Source organism: Pinus tabuliformis, chromosome 1_2 (assembly GCF_031772625.1).
Source record: "Pinus tabuliformis cultivar Carrire ecotype Pingquan chromosome 1_2, CPIR1, whole genome shotgun sequence".
Taxonomy (NCBI): domain Eukaryota; kingdom Viridiplantae; phylum Streptophyta; class Pinopsida; order Pinales; family Pinaceae; genus Pinus; species Pinus tabuliformis.
In genome coordinates, this window is record NC_142298.1 from 1,142,371,199 (window position 1) to 1,142,393,183 (window position 21,985).

Consider the following 21,985-nt stretch of genomic DNA (forward strand, 5'->3'; position numbering starts at 1 on the left):
GAGAGGAATCACCGATAATGATAATGACCCTCAAGGTACTGCAGTACAATTCACGTGGTGTGAATAAAGGACTTGGCATCGAACACCACGCAAAATCTTTCGGTCGAAGGTCATTGATGTATACCTGTCGCCGGAAGTGAGAAACTTGCCATTGAGGCATGCAAGCTTCAAAGTACTGAATGGGGTGTTCCTAGATCAACTTCTTGGATAATGAGCTGATGTCGGCAAGAAGCGGTCCGTCAAAGGAGGGCCTTAATGAATCCCACATCAATGACACGGAACGGAGCAAATGATTTTGATGGAGGTGAAAACGATCTGATGATATATGGTTCAGGGTGGCGGTCATGAAAGAATGAAGTATAATGTATGGTAGTGGATGGGACACGGGTGACTTCTCTGGATGACTTCTCTTGAACATGTCGGCGACACTTATGTGATGGATCGGTAGCATCTACCCCAAATGTGGATGGTATGGCGTGACCATGGTGATGTGACCGGTGAATGAAACAACCCAACCCGACTCAGGCACGGAGTGGAAGTGTCATGTTCAAGAGCGACTTGCTACCAATAAAGTTTCTTTGACTTTTCTTCCCAATTTTTCCCCAGTCATTGCTAACCAGTACCTCTTTATTTTTGTCAAGCTTTAGGAGGTTAACATATGCTTGTTCTATAATTTGCCCTTCGGGAAAACCCATCGCTATGTTTTAACGAGCCTAGCGATAGTGAAACTCGTTCTCGCCTAAAGACAAGTTTGTCGCTATTAATCTTTTTAACGAGTCTAACGACAAAGATAACTTGGTCCTTTTCATTTTTAGAGAGTTTGAAAAGGTACGTAAAGGTAACTCCAAAATTCCTTTTTCGTCATCTAATCCCTTAAGTCCAAAAAAGTATAAAACAATACAGAAGGGATGAGTTTTCGATAGTTTTAACGAGCCGAACAAAACAAGCGCTCGATCTTTTTGTGCAAAAATCTCTCAGGTCCAAAAAGATTAAAATCTAGAGGAGGGATAGCACTTCCTGTCGCTTTAACGAGCTGGAAGGCCAAAACTCGGCAATCTTTTCATATTTTACGAGTCAGATGAAAGGAGCTTAAAGAAGACTCGTCTTTTGAGGAACGAGTGATAAAATGGGTAGCAGCTGATTCCAGGTAAGGTTTGGAATTTTCCAATCATGGCACTATCACAAGGATGGCTAGTGAAATCACTCTTCGCAGCTGTTCCTCAAAATGGGTAAACAATCAAATGGAGGTGAATGATCAGCCAATGGAAAAGTGGAGGTGACGGTGCAAACAAGACCAAGGCTTTAATGGCTGAAAATGTTTCATTCACGGTGGTTATTTACTGGGGGGATAGTTCATTTTTTAACGAGCTTAAACGCGGGTGGAAACATTTGCTCGGTCTTATGTTTATTTTTTAACGAGCTTGAACTATGCGCTAAAACTGCTCGATTAATCCAGTCATATGATAAGAATGTCTCATATAAAAACGGAAACTTTTAGATTTTTGCCCCACATCCTTTCTTTATGCAAGTTAGGTGACGAATAATCCTAGGAGTTTAAAGGGTTAGAGGTCCTAAAAATTTAAAAACTAAATAGTCGCCCATCGCTTTCACTCCAAAAGGTTTGCATGCCCCCAGGTAAAAAACAGAGTTTCCAGGTCACCCTCTATTTGAGCTGACAAAACATTCGTTTTATCAGGAAGGGTACTACCTCTTACAGGTTACCCAAAGATTGTTATATTTACGGCGTAAACAAAACACTTCTATGGCGATGTCTACCGAGATAAACAAAGGTAAGTGAAGGGAGGCTACTCCACTCACATAACTTTGACAAGAGAATCTTGTTCTAGAATAACCCCTCTTCCAATCACGGATGGGGTACAGACTAGTCATATTCTCCCGCGGAAACCTACCCTATACCTGAAGTTTTCCTGCCGAAGCAGACCAGGACGCATGCCCCTTGGGTTTCAGTCATATCCCTCCGAATTACTCGCACTAATCGGGAGGACGAACTGGAGATTGAGACATTTCTTGCGTGAAGAGACCATTTAGGGACGGTATATGACTATTTGCTATGCGTGATACGGGAAATTAAAGCTGGTCCACGAGCTTGACCACTCTTCCTTCGTGCGGAAAACACATTACTCTAAAGAGTGAGGAGACGATGGATCCCATGCAATAAATATAGTCTCGTCCAAGGAGTAGGTTATAATCCAAGGGTCCTTGAACGACCATGACGTTCATGCAAACAATCTTCCCTCTCAATGTTATGGGCACATCGGGAAGGATCCCTAAAGGTCGACTGGTTCCTTTATCAAAGCCTGTCAGATTTCTCATCTTAAGCAACAGCGATGGCGAACCAAGCGCTTTCCAAGCAATAGAGGAAAGGATACTCACAGAAGCCCCCTCATCAATGATGGTACCAGCCATGACCATTCTATATATTTGAACGGTAATTCGGAATGGTATGCTTGCTGGCAAACGGGGTTTGCCTAGTTGATTCCAGTCGAAGGATACAACTAGGTTGCTTGGAGGTGGGACCGACTAGACGGCCGGGTATGGATCTGACGAAATTCCTTCCTGCGATAAAGGAATGGGTGGATTGCCCCCATGTTCGTCGGAGTCTGTGTTGATGAAGAGAATTTGGACGGTGTCATCCTTGTTCTCTTCAGTGACTGTATCATCCGAAGATAAAACCTCTGAAGGGAAGACCGGGTCAACTACCACCTTGACCTTTTGACTTTCGTCTGGTATGGATTCAGTTGGTTTATCTTCAATGATAGGTGCTTCAACTGACCACCTGAGTGGGCCAGCTGGGTTCTCAACTAGTGACGGACTTGGCAAGAGTTTTTTATATCCAGGAGGAAGTCGTAACGGTGAAACCGGACGATCATCCAAAACTCTTTTAGCTTCATCTAAGAAGGGACAACAGTGGAGGGCATGGTCGCCTTCGCACAGTTTACAGGGAAATCTAGCTTTCCCTTTTTGTCCTAGGGCTTCACTTTCACTAGTTGACGGTGTGCTTTCAACATGATCTCCAGAGGTTGATGACACCGGCTTGTGCAAACGAGGAGACCAGTCCCTTAGTATCCGGGGGATGCAAGGACAATCTCTGTGAAAGTGGTCTCCTTTGCAAATGAAACATGGCGATTTAGGCCTGGTCGGTGCTGTGTGTGGATTTTCGTTAGACGACACTCGTTTTCCCCCATTCGCCTTTGGCTCCTTATTCTTATTCTCTTTCTTCTTCTTTTCCTTCTTCTCCTTAGGAACTTGGCTTTTAGCTTTACCAGTCCCGTTAAGCGAAGAGGAAGGAGGAGAGGATGAATTAGAGGAAGTAGAAGGCTGGTGGGTAACTCTGGACTCGTCTAAATGTTGATTCAATTGTTCAGGAATAGTGGTGTTCTGAACGACATTGGTTGAGAAGAGCCATACTCGCAAGCCAATTGTCAGTCCTGGAAGAGACAATGTGGCCATATGGGGCGCACCAACATCTCCCCAAGAAGAGAAGGGACTAGGATTTCCACCAAGGGGAATTCCTTGGTTGGTAGGCTCCATTTTCTCAACCTAAAGATCAACGTAGGAAAAGGGTATGAATATTCCATTTAAAATAAATTTTAACACACTTTGACACAACTTTTTTTTTCATTTTTTAAGAGTCGAGAAAAAACAAAAGATGACTCTAGTCTCCTTCGATTTTTAATGAGCCTGAAGTGACAAGTGCTCAGATGGACCTTTTCCGTTAAGGAGTCTGAAAAGGAACGAAAGGGACTGCTCTGGAGGTCTAGGTAGAGGGAGTACCAAACCAATCGCAAAACCGCAGAATACTTTTTACGGTACGACAGTCAATCTTCCTGAATGTTGTGTTCGGTGCATTGCGATCAGTAGGGCGGCCGACACGGCTTCCTATGGATAAAGGTTTTATGCCTATAGGGGTCTCCCAATATATACTTGATGGTATGTGGGAGCACAAGTCCGTATTGGCACTTATCATCTCAAAGTGGAGGAATCACCCAACCATCAGTGAGGAAAACAGTTACCAGGCTTTACGACGCCGGAATAAGTCTCTAGCCTAGACATCTAAATGTTGTGCGTTAAGTTACAAAGCGTTGTTTAAGTTCATTGAATTTATTTTAGGTTGATCTTTCTTATGAAGTTTGCCTTTTGGGTTCACCACGAGATGTAGATGTAATTCCTAAAATGCAATCTAAAGATGATAAGCAAGCTTTTATCTCTTTTAAGCAATGAAAATCCTAGATACAAGGGGAAAAGAAAGACACAATCTTTTCTCAAAGAGCAAAGAGCACACTGTAAATGCACTTTTCCTAAATCAAGCCAAACAGACTGTCAATATGCAAATGCACATGTGCATGTATTTGTTTTTCACTTTCTTAATATTGATTCCTAAAAAGAAAGTTTTTGTACAAATTTGAATTCGCTTTCAAGTGAAAAACACAAACAAGCTTCTTTTCGAAATCAAAAGGTAGAGACGATTACGACACTTTATGATTTTGAAGTAAACACTTGTTTCGACACTAGAAATTCACAAATTCAAGCCAAAGGAAAAAGTAAAAGCATAATCGACTGTCAACAGCAAATAAACTTTCTCCTAAGATCAAAATCGACACTTACGACAGATCTAAATCCAAGGACGACAGTATGACTAGTCTACTTTTGCAAAGGGAAACTGTAAATGACGTAACAAACACACAAAAACAAATACAGTTTCTTTTATACAACTGAGGTGGAATTAAGGCAAAGAAAAGGGTCTTTTAAACAGACACACACACTGATCACAGGCTGCAAAAATCAGAGGCAAAACTGGAAAAAAAATGAGCAAAGAACCTCAGCTGCACTGGGCTAAGCTGATCAACGCACCTGGTACACAGAGAAACTGGATTGCAACGCAGGTAGCCCTCTCGGGAACTACGTTGAAATGCATAATCTCTTCACAGAGCCTGCGCTGGGGCAGAAACGAGATTTCTCTCCGAGTTCTGGGTCACGGTTTGCAGTTTAATCTATGGTTTTTGGCCGGGTAAAAGCAATCAGTAATGCACAATCAGAGGGTTGATTTAAAAGAGGTTTAAGAGCTATCACAAAGGGTAATCAGATCATTTGTGAATCAGCTGTTCAGATCATAAACAGATCCAGTGAATGGATTGAAGTAGCAGATGTCTACTTTGCATTTGTAAATGGAAAATGCAGTTCGATTCGCTACTTCTAAGTTTATGAGACGAACAACAAGAGAAACACAAACAAACTAACTAGACATAATCCCCAGTGGAGTCGCCATTTTGTTATCGGGAAAAGTGTCTATTCAGAACGACCCTATCCCACTGGGTTGTGACAGAGACCTCAGAAACAAACAGGGAAAACTACTCTTGTATTCTCCTTTATGAACTATAAACGAAGAGGAATAGGATGAACCAACCTGTGTCTTGCGCTAGTCCTTTGATCCAATCTCTCTTTTCCTTGACAGCTTCTAGCTACCTGCTCCCTTACTTGCCCAGCGTCACCAAGTTCCTGCAAGATCACAAAAGAAGGAAACTACACAAAGAGATGGATTTATGTTCATAAAAATCTTAGGATCAGATTTAAGCTAAACATACAAATATAACAAACATCAGTGATATACAAGCATGTAGGAGAAACTCAAATAGTTTTATTGATAAAACAAGAAGATCCAGGAGGAGTTACAACCGATGATTCTTGATCCAGCATCAACCTCCCAGCATAGAATCCCCTCTTCACCTCCAACAAAGCATAAATCACCCAATACTCTGATATCTATCTCAAAACCAACAACAATTCTCTGCAATGTACAAAATTCCAGCCTCTGGATCTCTTGGTGAGGGATCCATATATAGATGTATGCAAAGAGGATGAGTCAACTCATGAATTTATTAGTGGCCTCTCTCTGTCAGTTCTTGCTTCCATTTGGAGACTGAGAGCCTCTTACTCATCACTGGTCGAATTCAGTGAGGCAAGTGTCATTGGAGAAGATTCTGGAAGCTTCCACCTCGTGGAATGACTCTGCCACTTGTCATTTCCCGCTCAACGCACCCTAGTAGTGCATTCAAGTGCGTTGCAACGCACCTAGCCAGTGTATTTGGGTGCTTTGAAACGCAGCTAGCTAGTGGAGCATCTGAAATGATCCTGATTTGACTAGTTCTGAGCAGTTTCTGGTGGAGAACTTCTGGGAGAAGCTGTAATTTGTTTACCTTGTTTCTTTAGGAGCTGGAACAACACTTTTAGGGACTTAGGATCCCTTGGTTGATGGACATTTCATGTTTATAGCTGTAAGGCACAAAAATGTCTATAACACTCTCTTGTTTGGAGTGTCCAACAGCCTTCCATCTCTGACTGTGTTAGATATATTTGACCTATGTATAGTAGGAGACCTACTGCCATATGCCCAATTAGTTTTGTCCTCATGTCCATGGCTAATTGGAAGCGGTCCCTGTCGCCACAAATCTGACAAACTCTGAAGTAGTATTGCATTCACCTCTACTTGTTTCTCTTGTGCTTGAATGATATTTTCATTATCTTCTTTGAAACTCCTTATTTCTTCCTTCAGGCTTCTCAATGTGTTTGTCAAGTCATAAGAGTGCCCCATACCATGCTGCACATCTAATGCATAGGGAGATTCTATGTATTCTACCACCTTGCTAGCCATTTGATCTCTTTCCTGAAAGGCATATTATGTCAGCTAAACCAAATCGCAATAAACCAATGTACCTTATCATAATTTGGGAGGATACCTTGTATGCAAGTTCATCAAATCACATCAAGTTCCTCATGGAAACATTACTACAATCATGATCAATGTGATGCAATGAAACAAGCACATGGAATCCAAGTGTAAGAGACGGACATGAAACAACATGCATGCATGACCAAGCACCTTCGCCCAAGGAGAGTGAAACCATGCTCTGATACCAATTTGTAACATCCCCTCCTCTGAGGTCTAGCCAAGAAACCAAACAGCTAGGGTAAACATGTGATGAGAGAGGCTACTATAAGGGATTTGACTTCCTTGGTGACCCTAAGTAAATGGAAGTGACAAAACATATCAAACAAACTGATACACATCAGCAACAACACCCTTAGGAGACATGTCAGCCACTCAGACATCCTGTCCCTAAGTCCCACTGATGATTTAAGCCTTTTAACACTTGGTCTCTCTCATGTTATAGGCATGATAGTGTCCAATAGCCGAATGTCTCCCTCATAGGAATATGTGCCAGCGATTGTGTACTTTTCTCAGCAGGCCTGTTCTAGTGACCCCACGATTTGAGCCACTTTTCTAGCCTAGAATCTTGTCTCTACCCAAAACTTGCTACAACCTTCAGAATCCATCAAATACATGATGAAAATGCTGATAAATAAAAAATCAACCTCAGGACTAGGCCTGAGCATCCTCAACGGGGACTGACATTCTATCAAACATTTGGCATCAATGCAACCTACAAGTCTAGAATACAAGATATAGCATAAATGACTAAAATAACTTATGAAACATATCCAGAAGGATCACCTCCTTTTACATTGAACTATTATATCATCAATTAGGTCTTGCATCCATCCATTTAACAATTACAAGTAAATACATGAATTAACAATGGCATGAACAAGGCATTTAACCCTGTTTATAACCGTCATATAACCATATTAATATCATAGATATGATAGCGATTAAATCCACATATAAACCAGTTCAAATGTAAGAGAACTTAGCTTTTCTTTTTAATCGTAGGAAAATCCACCAGGTTCGGGATTTCCATGTACCATTCAACCATAGACATGGCTAAACCAAACCTGTCTCTCAACCAGTCACCCTCGTGCCATATTCCAAGCATGAATATGGGATCTCATAGAACAACCAATCCAATAACAACCAAGGGAATCCATAGGTTATACCACCTCCGCCCTCACCAAACTGTGATCACACAAAGACTAGCACTCCAATCACAACCGAACCAAACTTGGAATGCTATCTAGAATCCATCACTATCCTTGAGGAATTTCCCATCTCCTTGTCTCTCAGGCTTTACTCCAATCCGAACACATATGACTAGGCCCTCAATTGAGACTAGTCTCTCAAGCTTTACTGCAACATAAAACTAGATCACTAGGCTTTAAATTTTATCTCGCCAAAATTGGTCAATCGATTCCTAGGCCTTTGGGAATGAACCTTGAGATGACCTCCGCCACAAATTCTAAAATCCATCCAGTAAACTAAACCTCAAAACTGAGATAAACATCCCAACACCATGGAATCCGAAAAAAATTAAAGGCTAGGCTAAAAACCACTGTCATAACCCATCAAAACCATGCCACCGATAGCAAGATAACCATACACCAACATGCAAAGTCACGCATGTCCAAACTAGCTAGGAAATCACACATGTAAAAGGTTACCTGGAATTATTCCTATTGAAATTTCTTGATCCTTCTCTTCTTTCTTGATCCTTTCTTTCCTTCCTTTCCCTTTGTTTGCTTTTCCTTTCTTGATCCAAAGCTAGACTACTCCATGAAAACTATAAGTGACCAAGAGTGAGAGAGAGAGAGAATAGTGACATAGCTCCAAACTTGAACGGACAAAAAGTTAGCAAAATCTTTCCCACTGATCCTCCAAAGAATTTTTATTAATTTGGTCTCTAATTTCTTCATTTTCCATTATTTTCCTTCAATTTCCACCTCACATGTAACTTGTGACCTTTCAACTTACTTTTCTCCTAATTTCCTTTATTTTCATAAATAAATGTGCCAAAAATGTCATTTTTCCTTTTAATGCCTTTGCCCTAGCCTTTCCCAATTTTTCTTAGCCAAAACACATTCATTGATGCCCACTAGGATATCTTTGCCCAACATTCAGCTTGGAATAAGTGTCCCTTAACCATTGTCTTACTTTGCCTTTATTAACTTTTATTACATGAACTTTTCACTAGGGTTGTTAAAGTTTTATTCTTGAAAACTAAGTCCTTTTGGATTTATTTGTGGTTTAATTTACTCAGTTTCTTAATGGAGTACATTACACACATTCTATTGTACTTATATTTAAATAGAATGTCATATTTATGGAATCACTTCATTGCATTCATCTACCACTCAGGGTTTCGATGTACACTACTATTTTTGGAGAATGAATGATATACTTATACTATGGCATTTAATTGGTTCCATAGAACAATATATATAGTTTATAAAAATCTTTTCTCTTTTCTTTAAATTCGAACCAGTAGGAGTCAACTATGCGTATATTTACTTCTGTACATGTGGATGGAAAACATAATTTTCTTGCAATTTCTTTTACTTTGTAAATGAGACTTATGCATTGTGCTTTATGTTGATTTCCTATTAGGTCCAAATTTTTTACTCTTAAGATTTTCTTTGCTTTGGTGAGTAAGAGGGTCTCCTATGACAGTGAAATATGGCCATAGAGCTCTTACTAGGGCTCAATTTTTTGTTTCTATCATCTTAATACATCTTAGCTCATGCCCAGTCATATCTTAGGTGATTAATTAATTTACTTCTCCTTGCATGCTACTATATATGTATGTATCACTGTACATGCTTGATTATTTAGATAGATTTCGTTAAACTAACTTGTAGAATTCCTCTACGCCCCTACACCTGGGTGTCTCAACCAGAAGCAAGCCCCAGTCGTGTAGGGTAATGGTCATGTTGGTTTGTATGGAAACCTTTCCCAGTTTATAATTTTTGGCCTCATGTTTCACTCCACTCACAGAATCTAGTATAGTTCAGTAATGCTCGAGTAATAATAACTTGGGTAATTTTCTCTCATTCCTTTTTGTATTTTTCCTTGACTATAGTAACTATGATAACATATCCTTCACCCAATTTCCTAGCGGTCAGGGTATCTTTGTCCTATACAAATATAATCGGTTACCATTATCCATGACTATTCTGTATACAGGTAACATATATTAACTAGATGGACGCATGCAGTAATGTATACTATACAAATGAATAACCAATAGAAATTCCTAGGAACAACATGCAAATAGATTGTCACATACAGTAATGTATACTTTATAAATAAATAACAAATAAAAATTACCAAAATTTAAATAAATAACATGCAACGCTAGTTTCCTATATCTACTATTTAACTTGTTCCACCTACCACCCTAGTCACACTAGACTTATATATATATATATCGTTATTTGCATAACATAAATTAACCATGACAATTTCCATTTCTTAGCCATTCAAATTATAAATTTAACGAATTACATGACTTCAGAAATTTGTAACTAACAGCAAACGAGAAGATCTCAATGCATCAAAATTATTCACACATATCATCAGCATAAATTTTCTAATCAAACAACAAATGAAATGTCTAACCGTGTATCGTTTGGAAATTGACTTAGGAAAACCACTATCCACCCAACCTTGTACTACTACCACCAGTTCCCCTCAAGCCAAGACCTTCTTGACAATGAATCCACACTCTTGATGATTCTTGTCAAGGTGTTTGTATGCCTTACTTTCCTAGTAGATTTTTGCTTAGTAGTGTCCCCCTTTCTAGCGTCTTCCAACCTCAATAGCCTAGGCGTTTCTATTTTTTTCTTTATCGAAAGAGGTACCTTCCTCTTTTTCTTTAAACACCACCTTTTTCTCCCACAACACTTTTATTCACCCTTACTCGGTGTTTTCTCCTACAATAAGTGATTTAATAGATTTTCTCTCCAATCGTATTAAATTTGATTTATCAACTCCTAGGGATTTTTAACAGTGATTTTAAGGGAATGTTTATCTTGATTTTATCCGTCAACCTTGGTTTCTCAATCTTGGCAATAATATATTTAATTCCAGTGTTTCTTTCCCAAGTAATTTCGAGTCTTGTCATTTTCATTAATAAAATTCATTATTACATCATCATAATTTATTTTTTATTCTAAGTCTATTTCAACATAAAAATAATTCAATCTAAAAAGATATTTACATAGAAACAAAGGGGCATTACAATAGAAAAATGGAAGGAAATGTACCTTCATCATAGCAAGAAAGATGTGTAGAATTATTTGTCTTGTGTAGATATCCCTTTTGAATTCAACAATGTGTCATCTTCCCATCCTATCATAATGACCTTATTGATTAAATACCTCCATATTTCAACTATTGAATCAAACATGTCAATGGAATGGTATTTCTCTCAAATGTGTATAATATAAAATAAGTTCCTTTGCAAATCAAGAAAATAAAGAACATCATTCAAAAGAAATTCTAGAATCCAAGCCTAACTATGCTAATTCCTATCCATTTAAAAATTACATTGTGCCCTTTACATTGTCATATAATAAGATAAATAAATGTTTTGAAGCATAGTGTAGAAAGTAGCATTATCATTAAATGTTAAGAAACCAAACATCTCTGTAGGAATCAAATGAACTTTTCAACAAATCTTCACTTATGTTAATATTGCAATGAGCAACAATTAGATGATCACATTCATGTGATTGACTTTAGTTTTCATTTTGTTCTTGTTTGTTTTTAATCTTCTCCCATGGATCTTTGCATGTCTTTTACCACATTGAACACAATGAAAATCAAACCTCTCACCTTGATTGTTCCCATCCCCACCTTTGTCATTCTTATTTATGCATCCTATCTTACTATCTTCTTCTCTAGAAGAATCATATGATTGATTCTTCTCTAACTAGATGATCATATTCATGTGCTTCACTTCAGTTTTCATTTTGTTCTTGTCTTTTTTAATCTTCTCCCATGGAGATTTTCATGTCTTTTACCACTTTGAACACAATGAAAATCAATCCTCTCACCATGGCTGTTCCCATCCCCACCTTTGTCCTTTGTCATTCTTAGTTCTGCATCCTATCTTACTATCTTCTTCTCTAGAAAAATTCCTATCTTACTATCTTCTTCTCCTCTAGAAAAATCATATAGTTGATTCTTCTCTTTTTGAGCGAGGAATACAATCTTTCCAATGGGCTCAAAAATTTCTCACACCAAGAAGCTTTGATATATTTAATAGGATGACCTATTCCTTCACTTGTAGAAGCATAAGTTTATTTATCTTTATTTATCCATATAGAAAATTCTTTATTAACCATAGGTTTGATAGGTTTGATATTATATCACAAAAATAATTATAGATAAAAATATGCTCTACTCTCTTAATTTTTTTCATGACATTTTGGATTGTTGTTTTTGCCCATGAACATCAGACCAATAATTGATATAACAGTGATTTATAAAGCAAAAAAAAATAAAAAATGCAGAAAGTAGTCCACGTGGGGATATGGAATAACAATTTCAACAATAAATTTGATAATCTTCACCCTAACTCGAATACAAACTTCTACATCAATTCCCAATTCCCAGGTTTTAAATGATGTCAATGGTCTTGGATGCCAATGCTCAAACATCAATTCTCAGGTTTGAAAGGATGTCAATGGTCTTGGAAATATGACAATGCTCAAACATCAATTCTTAGGTTTGAAAGGATCTGTCAATGCTCTTGGAAACATGGTAATGCTCAAATTCGCAGGTTTGAAAGAATAGGGCAATGGTCTTGGAAATATGGCAATGCTCAAATTAGATGGCTAAAGTCCCAAACTTTGACATGCCAAGTTTTCCAAACCTCAGTTTGCTTTAATTCAGGTCCTAAACCTCGTTTGCTTCAATCCATGACCTAAGTTTCACATGAGAAATGGGAGCCAAGTTTTCAATTGTATCGGTAAATGAAATCTGGAGCCCCAATATATCTCCAAGAACTGTACAATCCTTCAAAACAACGCAGAATTGTTGAGAGATGACTGAACTAGAAAGCATTGCCGAGGATTACAGAGCTACCACGCTTGGGATTGGTCACCTGAACTGCGTGCACGTTGAAATGGGGTTATTTCACTTTATGTTCGAACCTTTTTCTATTCGTACACTAGCCACCTTCGCTTTGTTCGATTCAACTTAATAATTGGATGTATATCTCAATGAATAAACACAGTACTTTGATACAAAAGAATAACTCATTTCACCGAGATCATTTCATTCGCATATCATTTAGAAATATTTTTTTTTAGAAAAATAAGTTTCAATTACGATGGATTTGGGGTGCGTATGAGAGATATTGATAATATTGATAAGGATCCTATTTTCCTTCCATCCGCAAAGATAATCTATATCAAAGTGATAATGCAGCAAAATCCATTATGTTTAATGTCAATCCATTTTTCGAGATTGGGTTTATCGCTGACGATACAACAAAATTCACTATTCCGAAAAAATAAATAATTTAACTTTAACCTTTCACTTAATTTTTTTTCCAAAACACCTAAATGTTGTCCAATTACATGATACGAAAAATATTCCAAACAGTAATATATTATCCTAAGGAAACAGAAGTTGAAATAACGGAAAAACAGTTCGAGGAAAGTAGATTTTGAAAGGCCTACACACATGAGCATTAAGCTCTCTGCTATACTTATACAGACACCATCAGTAGAAAAACAGTTCCAGGAAAAGTACAGTTTGAAAGGTTTGCACACATTAACAGGAAACCCTCTATTCGACATCATCGGTAGAGGCCCCACGAATGATTGACAACTGTAAATCCGCCATCGACGACAAGGTTATGCCCGCTGACATATTTAGTCTCTTCGCTCGCCAAGTAGAGACCCGCCTCTGCAATATCCTCTGCTTTAAGAGTGTGTCCCTGTAAGTTGGCGATACTGTTGCAGAAGCCCTCCATGGCAGCCTTATCCTCTTCCGATATTGATGAGGCATCCCACTGTTTGAAGTACTGGACTGCAAAAGCCGTGGCCACGCCATAAGGGGAAACAGTGTTCAATCTGATCCCGTATTTCCCAAACTCGGCTGCGCCGTTTTTAGTCAATCCAAGGATTGCGTGCTTGGAGGCTGTGTAGGAGTAAGGAGCAGCTCCTCCCAGAATACCCGCCACGCTGGTTGTAGAGATGATGCACCCCTTCTTCCGCGGGATCATAACGCGGGCGGCGTGCTTAATGCCGTGCATCACTCCTTTCACGTTTACGTTCATCACTCGATCGAATTGCTCCATATCATACTCTGCTACGCTCTTCACCAAAAAGTTGTCGTTAGTTCCAGCGTTGTTATACATAATGTCGAGTTGACCGTTGACCATACTTATCCACAGCCAGATCCACAGCCGCGCTCACGTCCTCTTCTCTGCTGACATCACAGTGCACATAAGTTGCCGCAGCTGGAGAAAGGGATTACGCAAGCTTTCTGCCAGCTTTCTCTGCAACGTCTGCGATTATGACTTTCGCTCCGTGCTTTGCGAACAACCGAACAATGGCTTCTCCTATGCCCGCTGCCCCGCCCGTTACTATTGCAACTTTCCCTTCCAATCTGCTTCCCCCATGCAATTCATCAAATTAAAAGATCATATATAGTTTCAGAAAATTATTCTTGACAAATTGCAACCAACAAAAAAAAGGAGAGATTATGAATGCTCAGTGCGACTTGTTCTCATGTTGAAATTACCCTAGTTGTCCATTGTTGCTGAGATTATGAACAGGAGCAACAGATGGATTAGCCTGTCCGTTAGGCTCCATGGTTCGATTGGGCAGCGAAATTGAAATTGGCTATCATGGACCGATTAGTCCATAGCTGCTGCCTCTCGATGCTGCAAAATAAAGTAGGGACAAGTTATAGAAGAAGCTGGATGGATGTGTATTGTGCTAATACTGAGCCTTATTTATACCCGGATAGATCAAGCTTTGCAGTTAATTGCGTGCAAATTTCTCGCTGAATAGCGCTGGTCACATCCAATTTAATATTTCAGCGAATTCATTCAAACTTCATTTGACCATATCATATCAATAAAATTATTCAATAGGTTATAAGTCGTAGTTGCCATTCACGTGTTTGACAAAACGAAAGAATCCATGGCAACTGGCTGATGTATTAGACAGCCAGAGGTTGCACTGAAAAGTGCAAAACTCCCCAAACCGGACAGAAGATGATGTCATCAACCTATTAATGTCTCGTGGTCCAAAAAACATGGTTTGACTGACTGAAATATTTACGCGCGAGATTGAATCGATGCATGAATCTGAGCAGAGCAATTCGATTAGGAATACATATATTATTAAGAAAGAATCTTGAACCTATGTACAAGCTTGAATCTATATATTAAACAATTACATACTATAATAAAGGTTTAACTCAAACTTGAACCACTGGGCCAAGCCGGTTAGACGGATGATGTCATCCAACTAAATTTTCGTAGCAAGAAAACGTCGACCGATTTAGACAGATTTACTTATAAGTCGTTCCTTTTGAGAAGAATTTCTTACGTCCACCGATTCCGAGAGATTTGCTTATCAGCTTTTCCTTTTGAGAAGAATTTCTTTCGCCTATCTATAATCGTTCTCTCTTGCTGGATTATATGTTAGATGATTAGAGGATGTTTAGTGGTTTGATCAAGCGAAGATATATCTCTTCTTACTCGATGGCTAGAATGCATGAGGAAGGAAACAACTTACAGTTAATTGTTTCAGGTTAATAAGAATCATTCAGCGCTTTTGTCCCTTCTTACTTGATGACCAAAATGCATGAGGAAGGAAAACACTGAAAGGAAATTGTTCTAGGTCAAGAAGAATCATTCCAACCATATGCAAATTCCAATCACAATCCCCACAGAAGAGGTCTATATTATAATGTCTACCCTTTGATTTTCAATCGACAAATATAATTTGGATTGGAATATGGACCGTTGCAGGAATAAACAAATGAGATGATACAACACAATCACTAATATTTTCATTGGGGCTGAAGTTCTCTGTTTTATCAATTGAAAGGTTAGGAAACTGCAGATTTTCAAAGGAAAAATCCCCATGGGTTATGAGAAAAGCCTCTCAGAGGAGTAAATAGGGGAGTTGAAGGAGATCTTCACGAGGTTCAATCTCGACTCAAACCGAAGCCTGACATAGTTAGAGCTGGGGGGATTTATGAGATCTCTGGGATTGAAGCGCATTGGAGATTAGATAGCTGCCCTCATAAAACACGTGGACACAAATAACAATGGGATGATAGAGTTCTTGGAACTAGTGAGCCTAATCTCCCCTTGTGTAACGATAGAGGTCTCTAACAACTAGGAGTAGCTCATGGAGCTCTTCTACTCCTTTGAAAGGGATGACAATGGGTACATCATGGTTGTGGAGCTCGCGCAGTCCATAGCCAAGATGGGCTACACCCTGTCTTTTTGAGAGTTCACAGAGATGATTGTCAAGGTCGATACAAATGGGGACGAAAGAATAAGCTTCGCAAAATTCAACGTTGTTGTCACTTCAGCTTCGGTCGATTACCTCAAAGCACCTTTGATGTAAATAAAAATAGGGTTTGTGTTTTTGTCTCTATACAGATCTGCATTTCATAACTTTTAATTATTATGTTATATGGTAGGAAATTTGTTTTGTCTTACCATTCTTTTGTGGATTTCTATGGGCTAGGGTTGAATTTTGGCCCATTCTTAAATTAATTTCAAAGATTGTTATGTAGGTAGGCTTAGGACAAAGAATCAATGATTTATTCTTTATTAATGTTGAGTTGCCCACTTCTTTTTGTAACAACTTTTGTGAAAATTTCATGTAAAAATATATAAATACCTTGGATGATGAGACACACATTCCATGGTGAATGGTGGCAAAGACATCCTGTTCATTTGGTTGTTTATGGCTAAGAAAATTGGCAAGCAATGGGTAAGGCATTAAAGAACCAAAAAGATATTTTGGCACATTTATTTATGAAAATAATGGAAATTAAGAGAAAAGAAAGGTGAAAGGTCACATGTTCCATGAGAGGAGGAAATTGAAGTAAAATAATGGAAAATGAAGAAAATAGAGGCATCATTAATAAAAAGGCTTCCAAGGACCAATGGGCAAGACTTGGTCAGTTTAACTTTGGAGCTCTCTCGTTACTCTCTTTCTTTTTCATACTCTTGGACACTTAGAATTTTCTTGGAGCACTTTGGCATTGGAGAAAGAAAAGAAAAGAAGGCAAGAGGAATCAAATATCAAGTAGGGAAAGGCAAGATCAAGCAGCTACAACAACCTTCATTGCAGGTATCAACTTACATGTGTACTTTCCTTGCTAGATTTGGCATGCATGGGATTGCATGTGTATTTTCCTTACTAGATTTAGCATGCATGAGACTGCATGTGTTTCCTTTCTACCATGGCATGGGTTTCGCCAGGTGTGATAGCATTTTCAGCCTAGCCTTGGCATTTCCTGATAGCTTTGATGAGGTGGGTTATCTCATGCATTTTGTGGGGGGTGGCCAGATTGGATTCAAAGCTGAGTGGGTTGCGTCTTCAAATTGACAAACAGATGGTGGTAGTGGTCCCTGAACCAGACTAAGGATGCACGAAGCCACTGGCCTAGTAACCCCTGAATCAGATTGTGGGTTGTAGTAAAGGCAGATTGTGTGCCTTGGTGGGCCAAGGAATCCTTGCCAGTGAATGGTGGGATATACAATAAATCCAAGAGGTAGATTTTCTCTCCGTTGGGCCTAGTGGTTCCGGGATGAAATGTATGGTAAATCCTGGAGAGTATGTCTCATTGAAGGGCCTAGTAATCCCTGGACCAGACTGCAAATACACGATAAATCTTGAGAGGGTAGGAGGCACTCAAATTCCTCACGGTGTAGGCAGAGAACTTCGATGGCATCCACATTGATTGGTTTTTTTGATGTATTCTATGATTCCCACATTCATGCTTGGAATATGGAATGGGGGTGATTGGTTGAGGAGAGACTTGGCACAACTAATCTATGATCAAGTGGAACGTGGTAGTCCCATCACCAGTTGGTTCATTGCATTTATTAATGAAAAATTCATTCCATTGATTTTCGTGTGCAAATGTACTATATATATGGATTTTGATAGCAGATATGTTTATTGTATTGAAGCATAGTGAGGTAAAATACCATTGATCATATGGTTTAGTTTCCATAACTTTTCCTACTACATTTTTAGGATATATGCATTGAATCATTTGGTATATTAGTTTGCATGCAAAATGTTTGATGAAATGCTTAAATGGTTTAATTATTAATTGCATACAAACTGTTTGATAAAATGCCCCAATGAGTATGTTGTTTGTGGTTAGGGATAGTATTGATGTGTAATAATATTGTTGTAGTTGATATATGCTTAGTTGTATGCAAATAGTTCGCTATATTAGTTTGCATGTAAAGTGTTTGAAGAAATTCTTACATGCAAATGTAATAGTTGTTTGAAGAAAAATGTAAAAGTATGGTAATTGTTTGAATACATCAGGTTACCAATTGCACTTATATATGGATCACGAGACATGTTGACTTCCTCTTGTTGTGTCCTGGGACATTGTTCAATAGGTAACGTTACAACTACAGGAATATGAATCTTCACTAGTTTACTATCATGCATATTAAACCTTTGCAATATTTTTTCAACATACTTCCTGTGTTTAACTAAAGCTTCCTCTTTGCCTGATCTCATTTGATTTCCATGCCCAAAATATAAGTTGGAGCACCAAGATCCTTCATGTCGAATTTGGAGGACAATTGGGTCTTCAAATCTTGGATAATTTTTTTTTTTTTATTTCCAATCAGCAACATATCATCCACATACAAGACCAAACAAATAATGTGGTTGCCACTTAATTTAAAATAGACATAGTGGTCTTCTTTGCTTATGGTGAAGCCAAGTCCCTATATAAATGTATCAAATTTATGATACCGCATCTTTGGTGACTGTGTTAGCCCAGACAAAGACTTTTTTAACCTACATGCCAATTCTTTCTTTCCCTTCACTACAAATCCTCTAGGCTGCTTCATGTAGATATCCTCTTCCAGATCTCCATGAAGAATTGTTGTATTTGCATCCATTTGTTCTACCTCAAAAGAAAACACAAGAACAACAAATAAAAGTAATCTAATAGAAGCTACCTTAGCAATAGGAGAAACAACATGACCAAAATCAATTCCCAACACTTGGGAATAACCTTAATTTGCTATCAACCGAGATTAATATTTCTCCACATTTCCTTCTGCATTTATCTTCTTCTTAAAAACCCATTTTCTTCCAATGGATTTCCTCCCAGCCAGAAACTCCACCACATCCCAAGCCTCATTTTTATCCGAAGATTCCATTTCATCAACCACGGCCTCTTTCCAAAGTTTTCCATCATTTGAATCTACTGTCTCCCTGATAGTTGTAGGATCATCATGAGTAATAGATAAGGTAGAATTTGAATAGAAAAAATATGGACTATACCTTTCTAACTGCCTTCTTTCTCAAACTATTCTTCTCACAATTTGAGTTTGTGGCTCTTCATATTTTGATTCCTATTTTATTATAGAGTCTGATTCTTCCTTCTTTAGCTCAAATTCTATCTTCTTAGGTTCCTTTGGCAGGAATACATGTTTAATAACATATTTCACCTCTATAAACACCACATGTTATTTGTACACAACCTTCCTTGCTTCAAGGTTCCAAATCTGATAACCTTTTAAATCATCCTTATACCCAATAAATATGCACCACCTTTCATATTTACTCTCCAACTTGGTTATTTTATCCTCTGGAACATGTATATATACATCACAACCAGGTACCCTCATATGTGAAACTTACCAATCCATACCTCATATGGACACTTATCCTCCAACACTCATGAAAGTGATCTATTAACGAGGTAACATGCAATCTCCACTACCTCTGCCTAAAATTCATGTCCTATTTTGACACCACTAAGCATGCTTCTTTCCTTTTCCATCAACATTCAGTTCATTCTTTATGCAACTCCATTTTTTTGAGCTCTGTATGGAGTATTATTTTTCCACGCTATAACACACTTATTACATAACTCTTCAAATTCCTTCTTGCAAAACTCTTCACCATTATCTATCCTCAACACCTTTATCTTCTTCTCTGTTCAGTTTTCTACCAGAGGCTTAAATTATTTAAACCTGTCAAAGACTTGAGATTTCGTCTTAAGAAAACATATCCATGTATTCCTTGAGAAGTCATCTATAAATGATACATAGTACACACACTTACACAGTGATGCAATCGACACAGGTCCAAACACATCAATATGCACAAGCTCTAATATTCGCTTCACCATCTTAGCACTAGAGGGGAAACTCACCTGATTTTGCTTCCCATATACACAAATTTCATAGAAATTGAAATATAGAGAGGAATTAGACATACCTCCTACCATACCACTACCATGAAGTATTCAAAGGCCCTTCTCTTCAATATGTCCAAGCCTTTGATGCCATAACATTGTCTTTTCTCCATAGACCACAACGTTTTCTGCTCTACTTTCAGGAACCACAGAATTGTTGCACCCATCAATAATAGTGCTACCTAGAAGCTTGTACAAATTTCCAATCTGAACTCCTCACATCAATACCAGTGCTCCTCAAACCATCTTGTAGATATCTTTCTCAAACACTACTTTTACACTTGCATCATCCATCTTACTTATAGAAATCATATTTTTGTCCAATGCAGGAATATGCAGAACACCTGGATGTTCTCTAGTCCTTCCACCTTGTAAACTCAACTTGAATTTTCCATGACCGAAGATTCTAACCTTCCTATCATCGACTAAGAATACATCACCACCATCATATTTCTCATATTCGTGGAACCACTCCTTGTGGGAAGTGAAGTGAAAGGATGCAGTTGAGTCAATCAACCATGCATCATGATCTACATTTTTACTTGAAGAAGAATACAAGTAAACATCCCAACCTTCATCTGAGGCTGTTTTCATATCAGTAGAAGGAGCATCATCAGATCCCTTTCCTTTCTCAAAAGCTTTAGATCTAAAATCCTTTTTGAAGTTCCCTTCCTTTCTGCATTTCCAACACACCTTTACAGGATTTCCTGGAGATTTAAATATCTCTCTAGATTTTGATCTCCCACTCGAGGAGTTATTTTTATTTCTATTTTGGGACCATCCTTATATAGACAAGGCATCTCCATTCTATCCCTCCATATTTTTCCATCGCATCTCCTTCGATAACAAGAATGAGACTATTTCATCAAACTTCAAGGTAGTTGTATTTCTACCTATTGCAACAACTATACTATCCCATGGAACTGGTAGAGACTAATGGACATATATTCATCTAAAATTTTAATATCAATAGATAAAAACTGACTTACCAAAATATTAAAGGTTTTTAGATCCTTTGTCACCAAGTCTCCATCCTTCATCCTCATGTCATACAATTTTTTCTGTAGGAATAATTTGTTTACTAGAGACATAAATTGTTACAAATTCCCTAACTTGTCCCACAAATCCTTCATTGTAGCTTCCCCTGATCAATAATACTAAATATGAGATACACAACCATATTGTTCTATTTTCTTTCTAAGCCAACTTCCCCAATTGTTCATCTAACATTTTTTTTGGTTTATACCCAGATCTATGTGATCCACTGATCTTTATTTACCAGCAAATCCTCCTTCTTGAGTTTCCACTACTAAAAACTCTAACCATTAAATTCATCAATATCTATCTTTCCACTACTCACCATCTTCTTTCAATGCAAGAATCAATCCTGCAGATCTCCCATTGAATAGGGTCTACCATAGGCCCGAGAAGAACCCCTCAATAGCAAAGGCATCCCCTTGAAGATGAAACAAATTTGATACGAGATGTAGGTCTTAACCCTATAGACAAATTACCTACGAACAAATTTTTAAAAATAGAAAACAAATAATGGCGAGAGCATAAAACATAAAACAAATATATACAAATATTTTCTTGTGGATCTCAAAATGGGACTACTAAAATGATGTTTCATTATATTCCTTTAAATGTTACAACACACACACACACACATACATCTCTAAGAATTCATAAACCCCAATCTGTTAACCCTGGATTAGAACATAATCATAGTTCCCTTAAACAGATCTACAAGATACCATGTGCATAAAACCATCATGCCCA

At 38.1% G+C, this 21,985-nt stretch overlaps 2 pseudogenes; one reads left to right on the forward strand and one right to left on the reverse strand.

Moving 5' to 3' along the window:
* Positions 1-13,345: 13,345 nt before the first annotated feature.
* LOC149210230 (short-chain dehydrogenase reductase 2a pseudogene) lies at positions 13,346-14,580 on the reverse strand (annotated as a pseudogene).
* Positions 14,581-15,864: 1,284 nt separating this feature from the next.
* On the forward strand, positions 15,865-16,356 carry LOC149210231 (putative calcium-binding protein CML16 pseudogene; annotated as a pseudogene).
* Positions 16,357-21,985: the final 5,629 nt, after the last annotated feature.